The sequence below is a fragment of the Leucoraja erinacea genome, chromosome 4, assembly GCF_028641065.1.
Source record: "Leucoraja erinacea ecotype New England chromosome 4, Leri_hhj_1, whole genome shotgun sequence".
Taxonomy (NCBI): domain Eukaryota; kingdom Metazoa; phylum Chordata; class Chondrichthyes; order Rajiformes; family Rajidae; genus Leucoraja; species Leucoraja erinaceus.
Window position 1 is genome coordinate 88,688,715 of NC_073380.1, and position 15,171 is coordinate 88,703,885.

Below are 15,171 nucleotides of genomic sequence, written 5' to 3' on the forward strand. Positions count from 1 at the left end.
AAAACAAAATCGCCATGGAAAAAAATCGATATTTTTTTACTGGTAGATTTAGTCACAGTGGGTCGTAATGCTATTGTAGGTAATTGAAGGCAAATGAAGGATCCTGTTTATTATAAAATTATTGGGAAATTGAATATAAAGATCATTTGACACCTGTCAATGTTCATTCACTTGGGCATCGATTAGTCTATTTGTCTTTCAATAGGCGGGGAGAGGTGAGGGCAGAAACTGCACTGCGGAAGTTGTCTTTCTGTGGAATTGAAGTCAGATTTTGGGTGAAAAATAGTCATAGTCAAACTGTAAGGAAACAGGCCCTTGGCCAAACCCGTTCATGTCGACCAAGATACTTGATCTAAGCTAGTCCATTTTGCTAATGTTTAGCACAGATCCCTCTTAACCTTTCCTATCCATTGTACATGTCCAAATGTCTTTTAAATGCTGTTATTGTATTTACCTCAATTACTTCCCTTAGCAGCTCATTCCGTATAAAGTATCAACCTCAGTTTAAAGAAGTCCCCCTCAAATTCATATTAAATCTTTCCCCTCTCGTGTTATACCCATGCACTCTAGTTGAATCTTGAATCTCCTACCATGGGAAATATACTACGTGCATTCACCTTATCTATGCCCTTCATGATATTATACGCCTCTATCAGATCATCCCTCAGACTCCTGTGCTCCAAGGATTAAAGTCCTAGCCTGTTCCATCCTAACATGTTGAAGTCTCCAAGAATACATCAAAGTGGAGTTAGTACAATAAAGTTGGCCTCAACGATGTGCTGAAATAGATAGGAAGCGTTTGGCTGCATTGACCTTTCCACCACTTTCTAATAGAGATTCATGAATCCACAATGTCATCAGATATAACAGAAACCAGGGTGGCATGCTGGAAGAGATTGACGGAGATATCGCTGCAAAAGTTTAATTTTAATGAAACAAATGGTTTTGTCTTTGCACATCACCAACATGGTTTTGTCTTTGCACATCACCAACACTGACACCCAAACACTTAGTGTGTGGAGATTCCACTGAACCTGCACCATTCTATGAGATCCATGCTCCTCCCAACTTCGTGGCCATTGCTATAGAAACATAGAAACATAGAAAATAGGTGCAGGAGGAGGCCATTCGGCCCTTCGAGTGATACTTCGAGGATAGTGCTACTATCCTGCTCTCTTGATCATGGACTACCTGGTCAGTCCTAAGGCCAACTATATCCTCCGATTAGGATAGTTCCTGTTAGAGTAAATAGCCTTTCACCATCCGCCTTGTCAATCCCTTTTGTATAGCTCGGATAGATCGCACCGCCTCCTTCTAAATTGCAGTGAGTTGGACTGCTCTCAACAAATCGTTCACAGAATTATACATTCATAGAGAGATAGCTTTTATCCTGCTGTTATCTGACTTTTGAATGGATTTCTCAGAGGTTTAGTTCCCCCAATCTACCTTGTTGGGGCTCTTGCATTTTTCTTTTATCTGCACTTTCTCTGCAGCTGTAACAGTGTATTCTGCTCTCTGTTTCCTTCCTCAACTACCTGTTGAACTTGCATGTAATTTTGATTGTAATTGTGTATTGACTTTTTTTCCTGAAGAGCAAGCAAAAACAAAATTCTTCACTGCATCTCAGTACATGTGACAATAGAAGATGGAGTGTAGAACAGCACAGCCCAGAAACAGGTCCTCTGGCCCAAAATGTCATGCTGAACATGATGCTAAGATAAACTAATCTCATCTGTCTACATTTGATCCATATCCCTCCATTCCCTGCATAATGGGTTGAGCTACTCCAGCATTTTGTGTCTACCTTCGATTTAAACCAGCATCTGCAGTTCTTTCCTACACATGTCGGGAGGCAAGTGGGTCAAGAGTGTTTAATTGTTTTTGTACCAAAAACAGAACAATGAAATGCTCACTTGCAGCAGCATAATGGGTCTGTAAACACATTACTCATGATTAACATAATAAACAAAAGAAGTTCAATAAATTACAAACCCCCAAATTAATCCCAAATTCTTTAGTGCAACTAAGACAGTCCATAGTTCATAGTTGAGTTGGTGTTTGTAGTATTCAAGAACCTGATGGTTGTTGGGAAGAAGGTGTTCCTGTACCTGAAGGTCATGTGCCTATTGAGAAGGAAATTCCCACACAAGCCACTCCAAGGGACCTGTGGCTTGCCAGGATTTGAACCTGCACCAAGAAACTCCAATGGATGTCCAGTCCATCACCTTCACCATGCTAAGAAGCAAAGCATTTTAGTTGTTGGGATTAAAAAGACTGTTTCCTGCAAATGGTTATGGGAATCAATATGAGTGCACCTGATGTCTCATTGGAAGCTTTAACTTGCAAAAAGGAAAAAGAGCAAATATAAGTAATACCCGATTCATCCTCCCATTGTGTGCTTTTTTTTTTGTAAACCTGCATCAGCTGTTCCTTGTTTCTATAGGTAATACCTAATGTTTATCAGAGTCCTCCCTGGAAAAATGTATAGTGTCCTCATGGGAATTCTGGCCTTATAACCGATCAAAATGGAGATAGAGTAATTGAAGAAGGGTTTCAACCACAAACGTTGCCTGTTTCCTTCGCTCCATAAATGCTGCCTCACCCGCTGAGTTTCTGCAGCATTTTTGTCTACCTTCGATTTTTCAGCATCTGCAGTTCCTTCTTAAACAAAGAATAATCTTGATGGCACTGAAAATCTTGAAGATGGAGAACAGAGGAATCAAATAAGTATGGTGAAAGCAGCACCACATTTACCTTCCCACTCATCTGGTCTGTAATGCCTGTCCCACTTAGGAAACCTGAACGGAAACCTCTGGAGACTTTGCGCCCCACCCAAGGATTCCGTGCGGTTCCCGGAGGTTCCTGGAGGTTTTTGTCAGTCTCCCTACCTGCTTCCACTACCTGCAACCCCTGGTAACCACCTGCAACCTCCGGGAACCGCATGGAAACCTTGGGTGAGGCGCAAAGTCTCCAGAGGTTTCCGTTCAGGTTTCCTAAGTGGGACGGGGGCATTAATAGGCATCTCCTGTTCTACCTGTGACAGATTGCAAGTTTCACACTGGCCTCATCAGTCATTTTGGAAGTGACAGAATAGGAAAGGAAGCCAGTCATTCTCAACCCCCAAGAACTAAGAGGAAGAAAATAAAACATGTTATATCATTAATTTAATCCTGCAAGGCAATTAACGTGCAATAGCAAATGTTCTTACGTTTCCTTAAAGCACACAAATACTAGGATCAATTTACAGACCCAGAATGGCCATGTAAAATCATTAAATCACATAATAGAATAATTGATACTCAATGTGAACATGAGCCCAATTTGTGGAGAAACAATCTCTTTTAACAGCATCCATTAAAAAGAAGACATTTGAAAGGAAAGATCTCAGCCTGTGATCAAGTGTCACCGAACAGACAGGAAGATATAAAATAAATTAATATTTTCTCATTATGCTATTCATTTTTCAAACAAAGAGTAAATCAGATTCAGATAGATGGGAAACAGATTCCACTTAACTTCAAGTATGCAACATTTCAAGTGTAGTCAGTCAGACATGACCGTGAAACATTTGATTTGGATTGATATTACCTTATTAATGTGTAGTCTCGCAAGAACATCTGTTGAGGATGCACCCAGAGTTCTCTGTGTTCAGATTTGTTATGCTTTTGTCAGGAGACAGGTCAGAGAAGGTCAGTCAGGTAATTACACGGGTTGAAGGGGTTGTCTTAAGTGGAGCAAATGAATAGTTTGTGGACAGAAAACTTAATTGAAACGTGGAAGATTTTGGGGAGCTTAGCAAAGTGGATGCTGAGAGGAGGCTTCTCCTTATGAAGGGACATATAAGGCTTTGGGATAAATAGATGCTCACTTATGACATAAAAAAAGGATGAATCCCTTTTCTCCATGGGATGAGAATGTTTGATAAAAACCCAAGAAGCATAGAAACATAGAAAATAGGTACAGGAGTAGGCCATTCGACTATTTGGCCCTTCGAACCAGCACCGCCATTCAATATGATCATGGCTGATCATCCAAAATCAGTACCCGGTTTCTGCTTTCTCCCATATGCCTTGGTTTTGTTAGCCCTAAAAGCTATATCTAATTCTTCCTTGAATAGAGAGGTGGAATTTTGGATTATCAGGGATCATCGTTGTGTGGAAGTAGCAAGAAAGTGCAATTGAGGCCAAGGTCAGATGCGCCATTACTGAATGAGCACAGCTGCTCTCTGTCTAGAAAATCTAGTTGACTTTCAGATGCGAGGTGGAGAATATCCCACAATCCTGATCAACAGTGCCGAACTGGAGATGGTCGAGAGCCTCAAGTATGTTGACAAATATCACCAATAATGTGTTCTAAACCACATACAACCTGCGGACAAAAGACCACACCAATTCTTCTACCTCCTCAGTAGACGATGGAAGTTTAGCACATCCTCAACACGTCTTACCAACTTCTACAGACGCACCATAGAAAGAATCCTAATGTGATGCACCGCAGCTTGGTTAGGCAACAGATCTGCCTAAAGGGCCTGTCCCACATGCATGCTATTGCATGCTTTTGGCGCGACCAAACGGAAGCGGAGTTCATGCGAAGTTCGTGCTAAGTACACGCTAAATACACGCTAAGATCGTGCGTGATGTCATTTGCGTCATACTTACTAATCAGCTGGGCAGGAGGCGGGCCAACTGAATTTGGGCGTCGCAGGGCGTTGGGCGGTGACGTCATCACGCAACGCCACGCCGGGCGGTAACGTCATCGCGCAACGCCACATGCTAGGCATACGCCATCAAGACGCTGCGTACGCTATCAAGACGCTGCATACGGCGTCAAGACGCTACATATGACCGCAATGCACCTGCGTGCCGACAGGCCATTGGCGTGCGAATATTTTGTCCACGTATCAGAATTTTGGAGCCCCGCACGATCTCGGGACCAGCCCCGTACAACTCCGCGCTTCTAAGTGGGACTGGCCATACGGTGCCCGTATGCCTCAAGCGACCACGAGGTCGTGTAATTTGCGAGCCAAGGTCGCGTAAATGGGACAGGCCCTTAACACTGCAGGATATTGCAGAGCTACGAATATAGCAATGGCATGCTTTCTATGGTGCATCCATACTTCATGCTGCCTCAGGAAAGCACCCAATATAGTCTTCTTCTTTTTCTTCTTCTTGCGTGTGGCGTGCATAGCCTAAAGTTGTAGGATAACTTGTTCTATTTGATCTTATTTGATTGTGCACGCCAGGTTGATTGCATTCGTCGAAACAGCGTGGACCACGTGAAGGTTGCAATCTCCCACCCCAGCCAATATAGTCAATAGACTTTTTCACCCTGGTCATTCCCTCCTACACTCTCCTGTTAGGCAGAAGATACAGAAGCCTGAAAGCATATGCTCGCAGAATCAGGGCATCTTCTTCCCCGCTGTTAGTAGAGTGCTGAATTATCCTCTCATAAGCTAGGTGTAGTCCTGATCTTCCAACCTACCTCACTGTGGATGTTGAACGTTTCTTTGCAACTGTGATGCTGTAACACTGCACTCTAGCATTTTTCTCTTTGCACTCACTACCTGTTGTACTTGTGCACAACGTTTTTGTACTAAAATATTGTATGATTTGACTGGATAGCATGCAAAGCTTTTCATTGTATGTTGGTACGTGACAATAATAAACCAATGCAAATACAAATGCGATTGTGACCATAAACTCACTGACTGTCGAACAGCACACTGGCACCTTAACCAAGATCTGCTTCAAGGCAGCCTCTGCTTTTCCCACACACATAAGGCTACGAGCTGGCAAACTAAACTACCCATCCCATGAATATGGTTTCAAAAACCGCACACAAACTCAGACATTTGTATTAAGTGCTTGTCAAAACAGTCTGAATTCCTATTTGCTTTAATAGAGTATAGTTTCATCTGTTAGATTTATGCTGTAATAAGATGTCATAGTCTGTTTTTGTTCAAGATTGCACCCTGCTGATGTTTCCAGGCAGAAAGAAAATAACCTTTTAGTTAAACACCCTTCTGTACAGAACTAGAGTTACAATGGTGGCATTGAGCCTGATATGATCAGGATCTTCAGTCTGAAGTACTGACAGTTAAAGAGAGGGAGGGGGATTAAAGCGAGCACTCAGAAGATGGGAAACCAACATTTAACCAACAAGAAATAAGTAAATAAGATTTGAGGATGAAAAAATTATTGAACACAACTGCATGGAAGTAGTTATTGTCAGATTATGACCAGGTGTGACTAACATAGCATTTTCCAATCTCTCGTTGAATTTGGATTTTATAATCATGCCTGTAAACGTCTCTTTCTGAGAACATCTTGTTCTGAGTTGCACATGTCTCGATTGCAATGGACAAACTGTATAGAGAGCCCCTTTGCTGTATTTCATTTCAGTACATTCTGGTGAAGTGAGTCGATACAGGTTTTGTGGTATGGCTTGTCAACTTCAATACCTCCAATATGAATCGAGAAAACAATGCAGCTGTGTGCAGTGTCACTTGTGGCACTTCAGGTTCAAAGGTAATGGGTTCAAACTCCACTCCAGAGGGTTGAGCATAGAAATTAAAGCTGTTACTCCAGTGTTCAAGATATTGCCGACTGCAAAAGACGAAATGTTAAATTGAGGCCCAGGCTGATATTTCAGGTTAATGCGAGAAATCATACTATGAAGGATAAAACGTGATTTATATTTAAATGTTTTAATCACTCCTTGACTACCTCTCCATCCCTTGGTTCATCCTTGCCCTTTAAGGAGTTGCGCTAATTCTAGCTGGAATATGGCTGAAAGTTTAAGGCTCATCATCTTTTTAATCCCTCTTGCACCATCATCCTTTTAATTATTTTTTCCATACATTGGATTAAACAATTTCCCATTACCTCTGCCCTGTCCCCCCCCCCCCTCCCTCTAGATCTTAAAACACATTTACTTTGAGCCTGAAGAAGGGTCCTGATCAGATAGGTCACATATCCATGTCCTCCAGAAATGCTGCTTGAACTGCAGTTACTCCAGCACTTTGTGTCCTTTTGTGTAATCCAACATCTGCAGGTCCTTTTTTCGAAAGACTGGATCGACTCGGTTTGTACTCGCTAGAATTTAGAAGATTGAGGGGGGATCTTATAGAAACTTACAAAATTCTTAAGGGGTTGGACAGTCTAGATGCAGGAAGATTATTCCCGATGTTGGGGAAGTCCAGAACTAGGGGTCACAGTTTAAGGATAAGAGGGAAGTCTTTTAGGACCGAGATGAGAAAATCATTTTTCACACAGAGAGTGGTGAATCTGTAGAACTCTCTGCCACAGAAGGTAGTTGAGGCCATTTCATTGGCTATATTTAAGAGGGAGTTAGATGTGGCCCTTGTTGCTAAAGGGATCAGGGGTTATGGAGAGAAGGCAGGTACAGGATACTGAGTTGGATGATCAACCATGATCATATTGAATGGTGGTGCAGGCTCGAAGGGCTGAATGGCCTACTCCTGCACCTATTTTCTATGTTTCTATGATACTTTGAGCCTTACATGTTAATGATAAAAAGTTACTGACCTGGAACATTCACTCTACTGATCTCCATGGATACTGACTGACCTTCAAAGCATTTTCTGCACCATTACACTTTTTCACCTTACATTTCCCCCTTCCACAATAGTTTATTTTGATAATATTTAAGACACGGTGGTTGTGGGCCAAATGGATTGCAATGCCATTCTCTTCATGAACAAATACTTGCCAAGAACAAATAGTTTAACTTTAAGAAGAGGGAGTAAGTAAGAGTGAGACCAGAACCAGAAGATCCAAAAGACAACTTTGGCATGTGATTACCACATGTGCATGATACAGTGGTGTCTTTAAGATAGTGTACAGTCTTGAATTATTGCTAAAAAAGAGTGGTCTTTGAAGAAGGGTTTGGTTTTTCAAGCATTAATGTACATTTTTTACCACAGCTTATGCAAAGACATTAGATGTAACACCTTAATTCTGTGTCTTACTGGACTTCTTTAATGTATTTATGTGACGAGTGGTTCTTAGCTCTGTTTATGTATATAATCGTCCTCTGGAGAATCCCCCTTTGCTAAAGGACTGCAAGTCTGGTGCCTATTGATCTGAAGTGGATTTGATCTTCTTTCACTGTTTATGCGGCGCCTTGTTCCTGAAGCTGGTCTTGCATCCAGTGAACTGTATCAATTACAGTCTGACCACCTCTCCATCCCGGACTGGGGAAAGGGCAGACACATAATGGAAACAAGGAGCTGGAATCGACCTGCTTACCCTGGACGAACTGAGCCACTCCAATTTCCTGATGGACTCAAGTGGACAAAGCGAGGGCCAGTGCCCTCACTTGTCAATACAACGCCGTCTCCATGCAAGGTCATCAATCCTCATGGATTGCCTAGAGGTTACTTGGAATGTAAAGCTATTCTTTGGAACAGTGCTACAACCTTGACTTTGTTTTGTAATCCGGGATGTGGCGCAGCTGGTAGAGCTTCTCACCACGGTGCCAGTTTGATTCCTTGAACGCTGTCTGTGTGGAATTTGCATGTTTTCCCTGTGAACCTGTGGGTTTCCTTCCACATCCGGTTTTCCCCCCACATCCCAAAGATGTGCAGATTTCTAGTTTAATTGGCCTCTTGAAATTGCCCCTAGTATGCATTGAGCGAATGAGACATGGTGTTTGACCCTGACAACAAGCAGTATAGTATCTGTGCGGAGTTTGTACGTGCTCTTTGTAACAATGTTGGTTTTCTCCAGGTGCTCTGTTTTCCTCCCTCATTCCAAAGATGTGCAGGTTTGTAGATTAATTGGATTCTGGAAATTGTCCCTAGTGGGTAGGATAGTACCAAGTGTGTATAGGCTGGGATGTGTTATTGCAAGGCATTGGTCAGACGGAGTACAATTTTGGTCGATGGACCAACAAAATAGGAGAGTACAGAGGAGATTTACTAGTTTCCTGGGTTTCAACACAAGTTACAGAGATAGGTGAATAAGTTAGGTCTTTATTCAGCGCAGAAGGTTAAGGGGGGGGCCTGACTTTAAAAATGATGAAGCATCCCCAGAGTTGATCTTTCCCTTGAGAATAGGGAAGATTCATGAGGACATTAACTTCAGATTAAGGGACAAGACCTTAGGGGTAATATGGGGGGGAACTTCTGTACGCAGAGAGTGGTGGCTGTGTGGAATGAGCTCCCATAACCAACCTCTCAAATCATTTAAAAATCATAGGCACAGACATGGAGTGTCATGGTATGGTCAGTAGGTCATTGAGACATGTCGGCCTTACTTTCTTGGGAATGTATTATTGATGTCCTTTTAAAGCAGGTGGGAATCTTGGACCTCAGTACTGAGAGTTTGAAAATAACCGCAAAATCTCCAGCGTGTTGCACTGCACAGATTTTAAGAGCATGGCACACCATTGGGGCCAGACATTCTGACATTGGCTGGCTGAGATTACCATGTCATAGCAGGAACTAGGATGTTCTCCCTTTCGAAGCAAGCACAAGCATTGAGCTCGTCCAGAATGATGCCTCCCTGCCATTTGTTGTTCCACGTCAAGATGCAAGCTTCCAAAAACCCAACCACCCAGTTTAGTTGCAGAGGCACAGCACAGAGCATGGCAACTTTGGGCCCACCGACATTCTGACACACTGGCTGATATTACGATCATAGGATTCACACTAGTTCTATGAGCTCGTCCAGAATTTGCATCCACATTTGTTGTAACGTTACAGAGGCCAATTCCAACTGACAAACCTGCAGTTTTTTAGGGATGTGGCCCACCGAGTTCAGGTTAAACTTTTTGGTTCCACAGTTGGGAGTAATTTACACCCAACACTGGAGAGGAAACTGGTTCACCTAGAGAAAACACATGCGGTCACTGGGAGAACCTTTACTTTAGTTTACCTTACTTTACAGTGCAAAAACAGGCCCTTCGACCAACAATCACCCATACACTAGCACTACCCTACACATTAGGGACAATTCCCAATTTTACCAAAGACAATTAACCTACAAACCTGTACATCATTAGATAGTGGAAGCAAACCGGAGCACCCGGAGATAACCTACGTAGTCGCAGAAAGAGCATGCAATCTCCACATAGACAGCACCCAAGGACAGGGTCTCTGGTGCTAAACTTTACAATAAGTTTAGGATTGCCTGTAATGTTAGTTCCAAGACTGCTGGCTAGGTTGCAACAACATCTCTCAATCATGTCCTAATATTAGTCTCCACTAGTTCAAGAACATGGCTGTCTGGAAAATAAAGTATAAATTAATGTTTTAATTGATTGAGTTTGCTTTCAGATTTTTAGTTGTTTTTGAAGTGTATCTATGATATATTTTTAAATACTTGCAATTTGAAAACTTGCAATTGTTTTTATTTATAGTTTTTGAATTTTTCCAAAAGGCAGAGACATTGATTGTGATGCCATATGGTAACAGACAGAAGCAATGCTTGTTCTAGCCGACTCACATGCTGGTGTCAAGCTCCTGCTAACATCCAGGCCTATAATCGTTAGATCAAGATGGCACATACCAGCAGTGGATCCAAAAACACTGTTCTCAAGAGCTAGTCCGTTAAAGGACCGCTGGAGAGAACAAGATTATCTAAAAGAACAAGGTTTTCAAAAGAAGGGGGAAGAAACTTAACATTAGAACCAAGCTGTGCAAATATGATATGACAAGGAACTACAAACACTGGAATCATGAGCTAAGCACAAAGTGCTGGCGGAACACAGCAGGTCAGGTAGCATCTATGGATGGAGTGAATTGGCAATATTTTTGGGTCAGGATTGTTTGGATTAAGTGAAATCTAATGCCCCTGTCCCACTTAGGTACCTGAACGTAAACCTCTGGAGACTTTGAGCCCCACCCAAGATTTCCGTGCGGTTCCCGGAGGTTGCAGGTGGTTGCCGGAGGTTGCAGGTAGTGGAAGGAGGTAGGGAGACTGACAAAAACCTCCGGGAACCACATGGAAACCTTGGGTGGGGCACAAAGTCTCCAGAGGTTTCCGTTCAGGTTTCCTAAGTGGGACAGGGGCATAACTAGGGGCATAACTATCATTTTCTCTGTCACAATTCTGATGAGAGGTCTCTTGTTAACTCTTTTGCTTTTCACAGATAATGCCTGAGTGTTTCCAGCATATTGTATTTTAATTTCACAAAATATGTGTTGGAAATCTGGTTTAGAAATCAAATGAAAATATGTGTGACTGATCAATTTTTATTAAAGCTATTAGAAGTCGGGGAACATAGGTGGAAAGATGTAGATGGGTAGATTGATTGAAAGATACAACTTGGAAACTAGTTCTATGTTACCCAACTTTCACACTTACTCCCTGCACATTTGGGGCAATTTACAGAGATCAATTAACCTACAACCACACACGTCTTTGCGAAATGGAAGGAAATTGGAGCATCGCAAGAAACCCATTCTGTCCCAGGGAGAACACACAAACTCCACACAAACAGCATCCGGGGTCCTGATTAAATCTGGTTCTCTGGTGCAGTGGCAGCAGCTCTACCAGCTGTGTCACTGTGCCACCACTAAAGAGTGAAGGGCCTGTCCCACTTAGGCGATTTTTTCGCCAACAGCGGGAAAATATGCTATCGCCACATGGTCACGGAGTGATGCGGGGTGACACCTGTATTGTTGTGAGTTGTCTCCTCAAGTGTCGTAACATTTTTCTTGTGGCCGCTGAATTTTGAAATGTTCAAAACCTTTCGGCGACAGTGGGCTTGATGTTGCCTGTCTTCTCCTGATGCTGTCGTAGGTACTGTCGTAGGTTGTCGTCGGGATGACGCAAGGTGATATGGGTTATGGCCGGGAGCTGACTTTGGTGAATTCCATTGGTGACTACCTACGTCAACCTACATCAACCGGCGACAGGTACCGGCGACTGAATTGTCTTCAGTTGTCTTCAGTTGCCGCCCACAGGGTCGTAGCTTGTTGAATCTTGTCGGGGATGAGCGTAAATTGACTTCAGTTGTGGTAGACTATCGCCTGTGTGGTCGAAGGCTATCATAGGTTGTCGTAGGTGTGGTCGTAGGTGGACGTCCCAAGTCGTGAGGAATTTTGTCGCCGATTGACATAGCTTGTCATAGCTTGATGTCATCTAGATGGCAGCTTGTGGTATACATTTTCATAGGGTGGGTCTGGAGAAGCTGGTTTTTCGACGTCCCACAACGACTGTGACTGTCGCCTAAAAATCACGTAAGTGGAACAGGCTCTTTATTGAATTGATCCTATTAAATGGCCGTGAGGTTGTACACTTTCATTTCACTTTCACTTTACTCTAGATTTTCCAAAGAATTACATTATTTTCCAAAATTTTCTTGAGAGATTTAATGTTATAAAAAATATTGGGATTTAAGGAAGGAATTGACTGGGCAGGATAGATAGACCATGGGTCATGCAATGATGGTTCTACACTGTGTTTGCCAGGAGTTAATGAACAGGGGTATTTGAGCAGGAAAGTAGGTCAATTTTAAAATGCTCTCTAGGAGGTGTTTCACTCCAAGTCCTGCAAAGCTCTGTTGGACTTTGGCAAGGTGCACATTCTCCCTTGTATTTGTATTGTAAACAGTGAGGTATCCCCCATTCAGGCAACCCTAAAGCACTTAGCAAGGTTTCAGTGATTAGTTTAGTTTAGGGATACAGCATGAAAACAGGCCACTCAGCCCACTGAGTGTACACCAACCATTCACACTAGTTCTATGCTATCACAATTTCTCATAGATGCCCTACACATTAAAAGGCAAAGTTTACAGTAGCCAATTAACGTAGAAACCTTTGTGTCTTGGGGATGTAGGAAGAAACCGGAGCACCAGGAGAAAACCCACGCAGTCACATGGAGAACAGGCAAAATCCACACATTCGGCATCTGAGGTCAGGATTGAATCTCTGGTGCTGTGAGGCAGCAACTTCAACGGCTGTGCCACTGTGCTGCCCTCGTTGGGAAAAAGCAATACTCACACGATCCTTCTTTGAATGGGAAAATGGGTCACATCTAATCAACAGGACATTTTCCAAGGTGAACATTTCTTCTGGTAAATGCTAGCAAATCATTTTATTTTGATAAATCAATGTATTTAAGTGGCATTCACTTGCAAAACTAATATATTGATCATTCTGCTCAAAAGGTGCAACTTAGCAATCACCAGGGAAAGTTTAATCTGCACAACCACCGTTTGCAGTGGGGAATCTTCAATGGCATTAATTAAGGGTAATATGATAGCAATTGATATGTGAGAGTGCAAAGAGGTCGTTGACCTGATTGAAAGGTTCAGACCAAGCCGCAGGCCCCAACGATCAATTTAGACAACTGCCTTGCAGTCATTTATACTTTTATATTATATGGTATAAATTATTCATTTTTGTGTATCTTAATATCAGGAACTGATTGTCAAGTATTTATTGACTATATCTGCACTTTAAGTCATTGGCAAAGCCAAGAAATAAATGATTATTGTGTGCTAACTATGTATATTGATAACTCATTTCCAACTGAATATGTAATTCTATCCATGATTATTGTCTTTTGGGACTATTTGTCTAGCAGCCCAGTGAAAAGAACGGAGCCCTTTTAATGCTGGGAATTTGAAGAAAACAGTTCTGTTTTTTAATAAATTAAACCGAGACAAAAGACGATTAAAATGTTGGTGCTGCTGCTGTTGCCTGAAAGACTGCACATAATAAGCAATGTCTCAGTGAACTCCTCACACCCTTTGCATTGGCAAGCTTCCGATCCAGGCTGCTCATCAGATTTAATTAGCATCCATCTAGTCTGCTGAACAGAGAGTAATATAAACAGAGAAAAAAAACGAAAGGCTTGCTTTTATATGACACCTCTTGTGACCCGAGGACATCCCAAAGCACCCTGCGGCCGACAAACAATGCTCAAGTGGAGCAAGTCACTGTTGTAATGTGGGAAACACACAACAGCTAAATCATAGAGAACAAGCTCCCCAATGCAGCAATATGATAATAATCAGATAATCCGCTGTTTGCATTGTTGACTGGAATATATCTTGGCCACAACAATGGGGTGTCCCCAGGAATCGCCTGCGGGCAGGGCCTCAGTTTAACCTTGCACTCGTGAAGAAGCACCTCAGGCAGTATGATGGTGTGGCAGTGGGAGTGTCAACCTGAATAACGACACTTGGTTCTCCTGAATGAACACAGAGACCGACTCTGCCCATTCACACCACCAAGTGCTGGAGTAACACAGTGGGTCAGGCAGCACGTTTATCCGCTGCAAAGGGTTAGCCAACTTGAGCGCGGGGATCCATGATTCCGATCGCCCATGGAGCCATGATTATGCCAGCATCTCCACATTACAAATTGTCCCAAAACCTCAGTTAACCGGTAGTCATCCCAGCCCAGATGAGGGGCCGTGACATGAAATGTCGATGATCCATTTCCCTCTGCAGAATTCCTCCAGCAGTTTTCCTTTCTATGCTCCAGTTAACCAGCGGTAGGATTTCTAGTATTATTTTGGAAATTATACTTATAACAATGCAGAAGAAGGCCATGCAGCCCATTGTATGCTTCGGCTTTCAATAGACAATAGACTATAGGTGCAGGGATAGGCCATTCAGCCCTTTGAGCCAGCACCGCCATTCAATATGATCATGGCTGATCATCCCCAATCAGTTCCCCGTTCCTGCCTTCTCCCCATATCCCCTGACTCCGCTATCTTTAAGAACCCTATCTAGCACTGTCTTGAAAGTATCCAGAGAACCAGCCTCCTCTGCCCTCTGAGGCAGAGAATTCCCCAGACTCACAACTCTCTATGTGAAAAGTGTTTCCTCATTCCATTCTAAATGGCTTACCCCTTATTCTTAAACTGTGGTCCCTGGTTCTAGACTCCCCCAACACCGGGAACATGTTTCCTGCCTCTAGCATGTCCAAACCCTTAATAATCTTATATGTTTCATAAGATCCCCTCTGATCCTTCAAAATTCCAGAGTATACAAACCCAGCCGCTCCATTCTCTCAGCATATGACAGTCCCGCCATCCCTGGAATTAACCTTGTAAACCTACGCTGCACTCCCTCAATAGCAAGAATGTCCTTCCTCAAATTAGGGGACCAAAACTGCACACAATCCTCCAGGTGTGGTCTCACTAGGGCCCTGTACAACTGCAGAAGTACTTCTTTGCTCCTATACTCAAC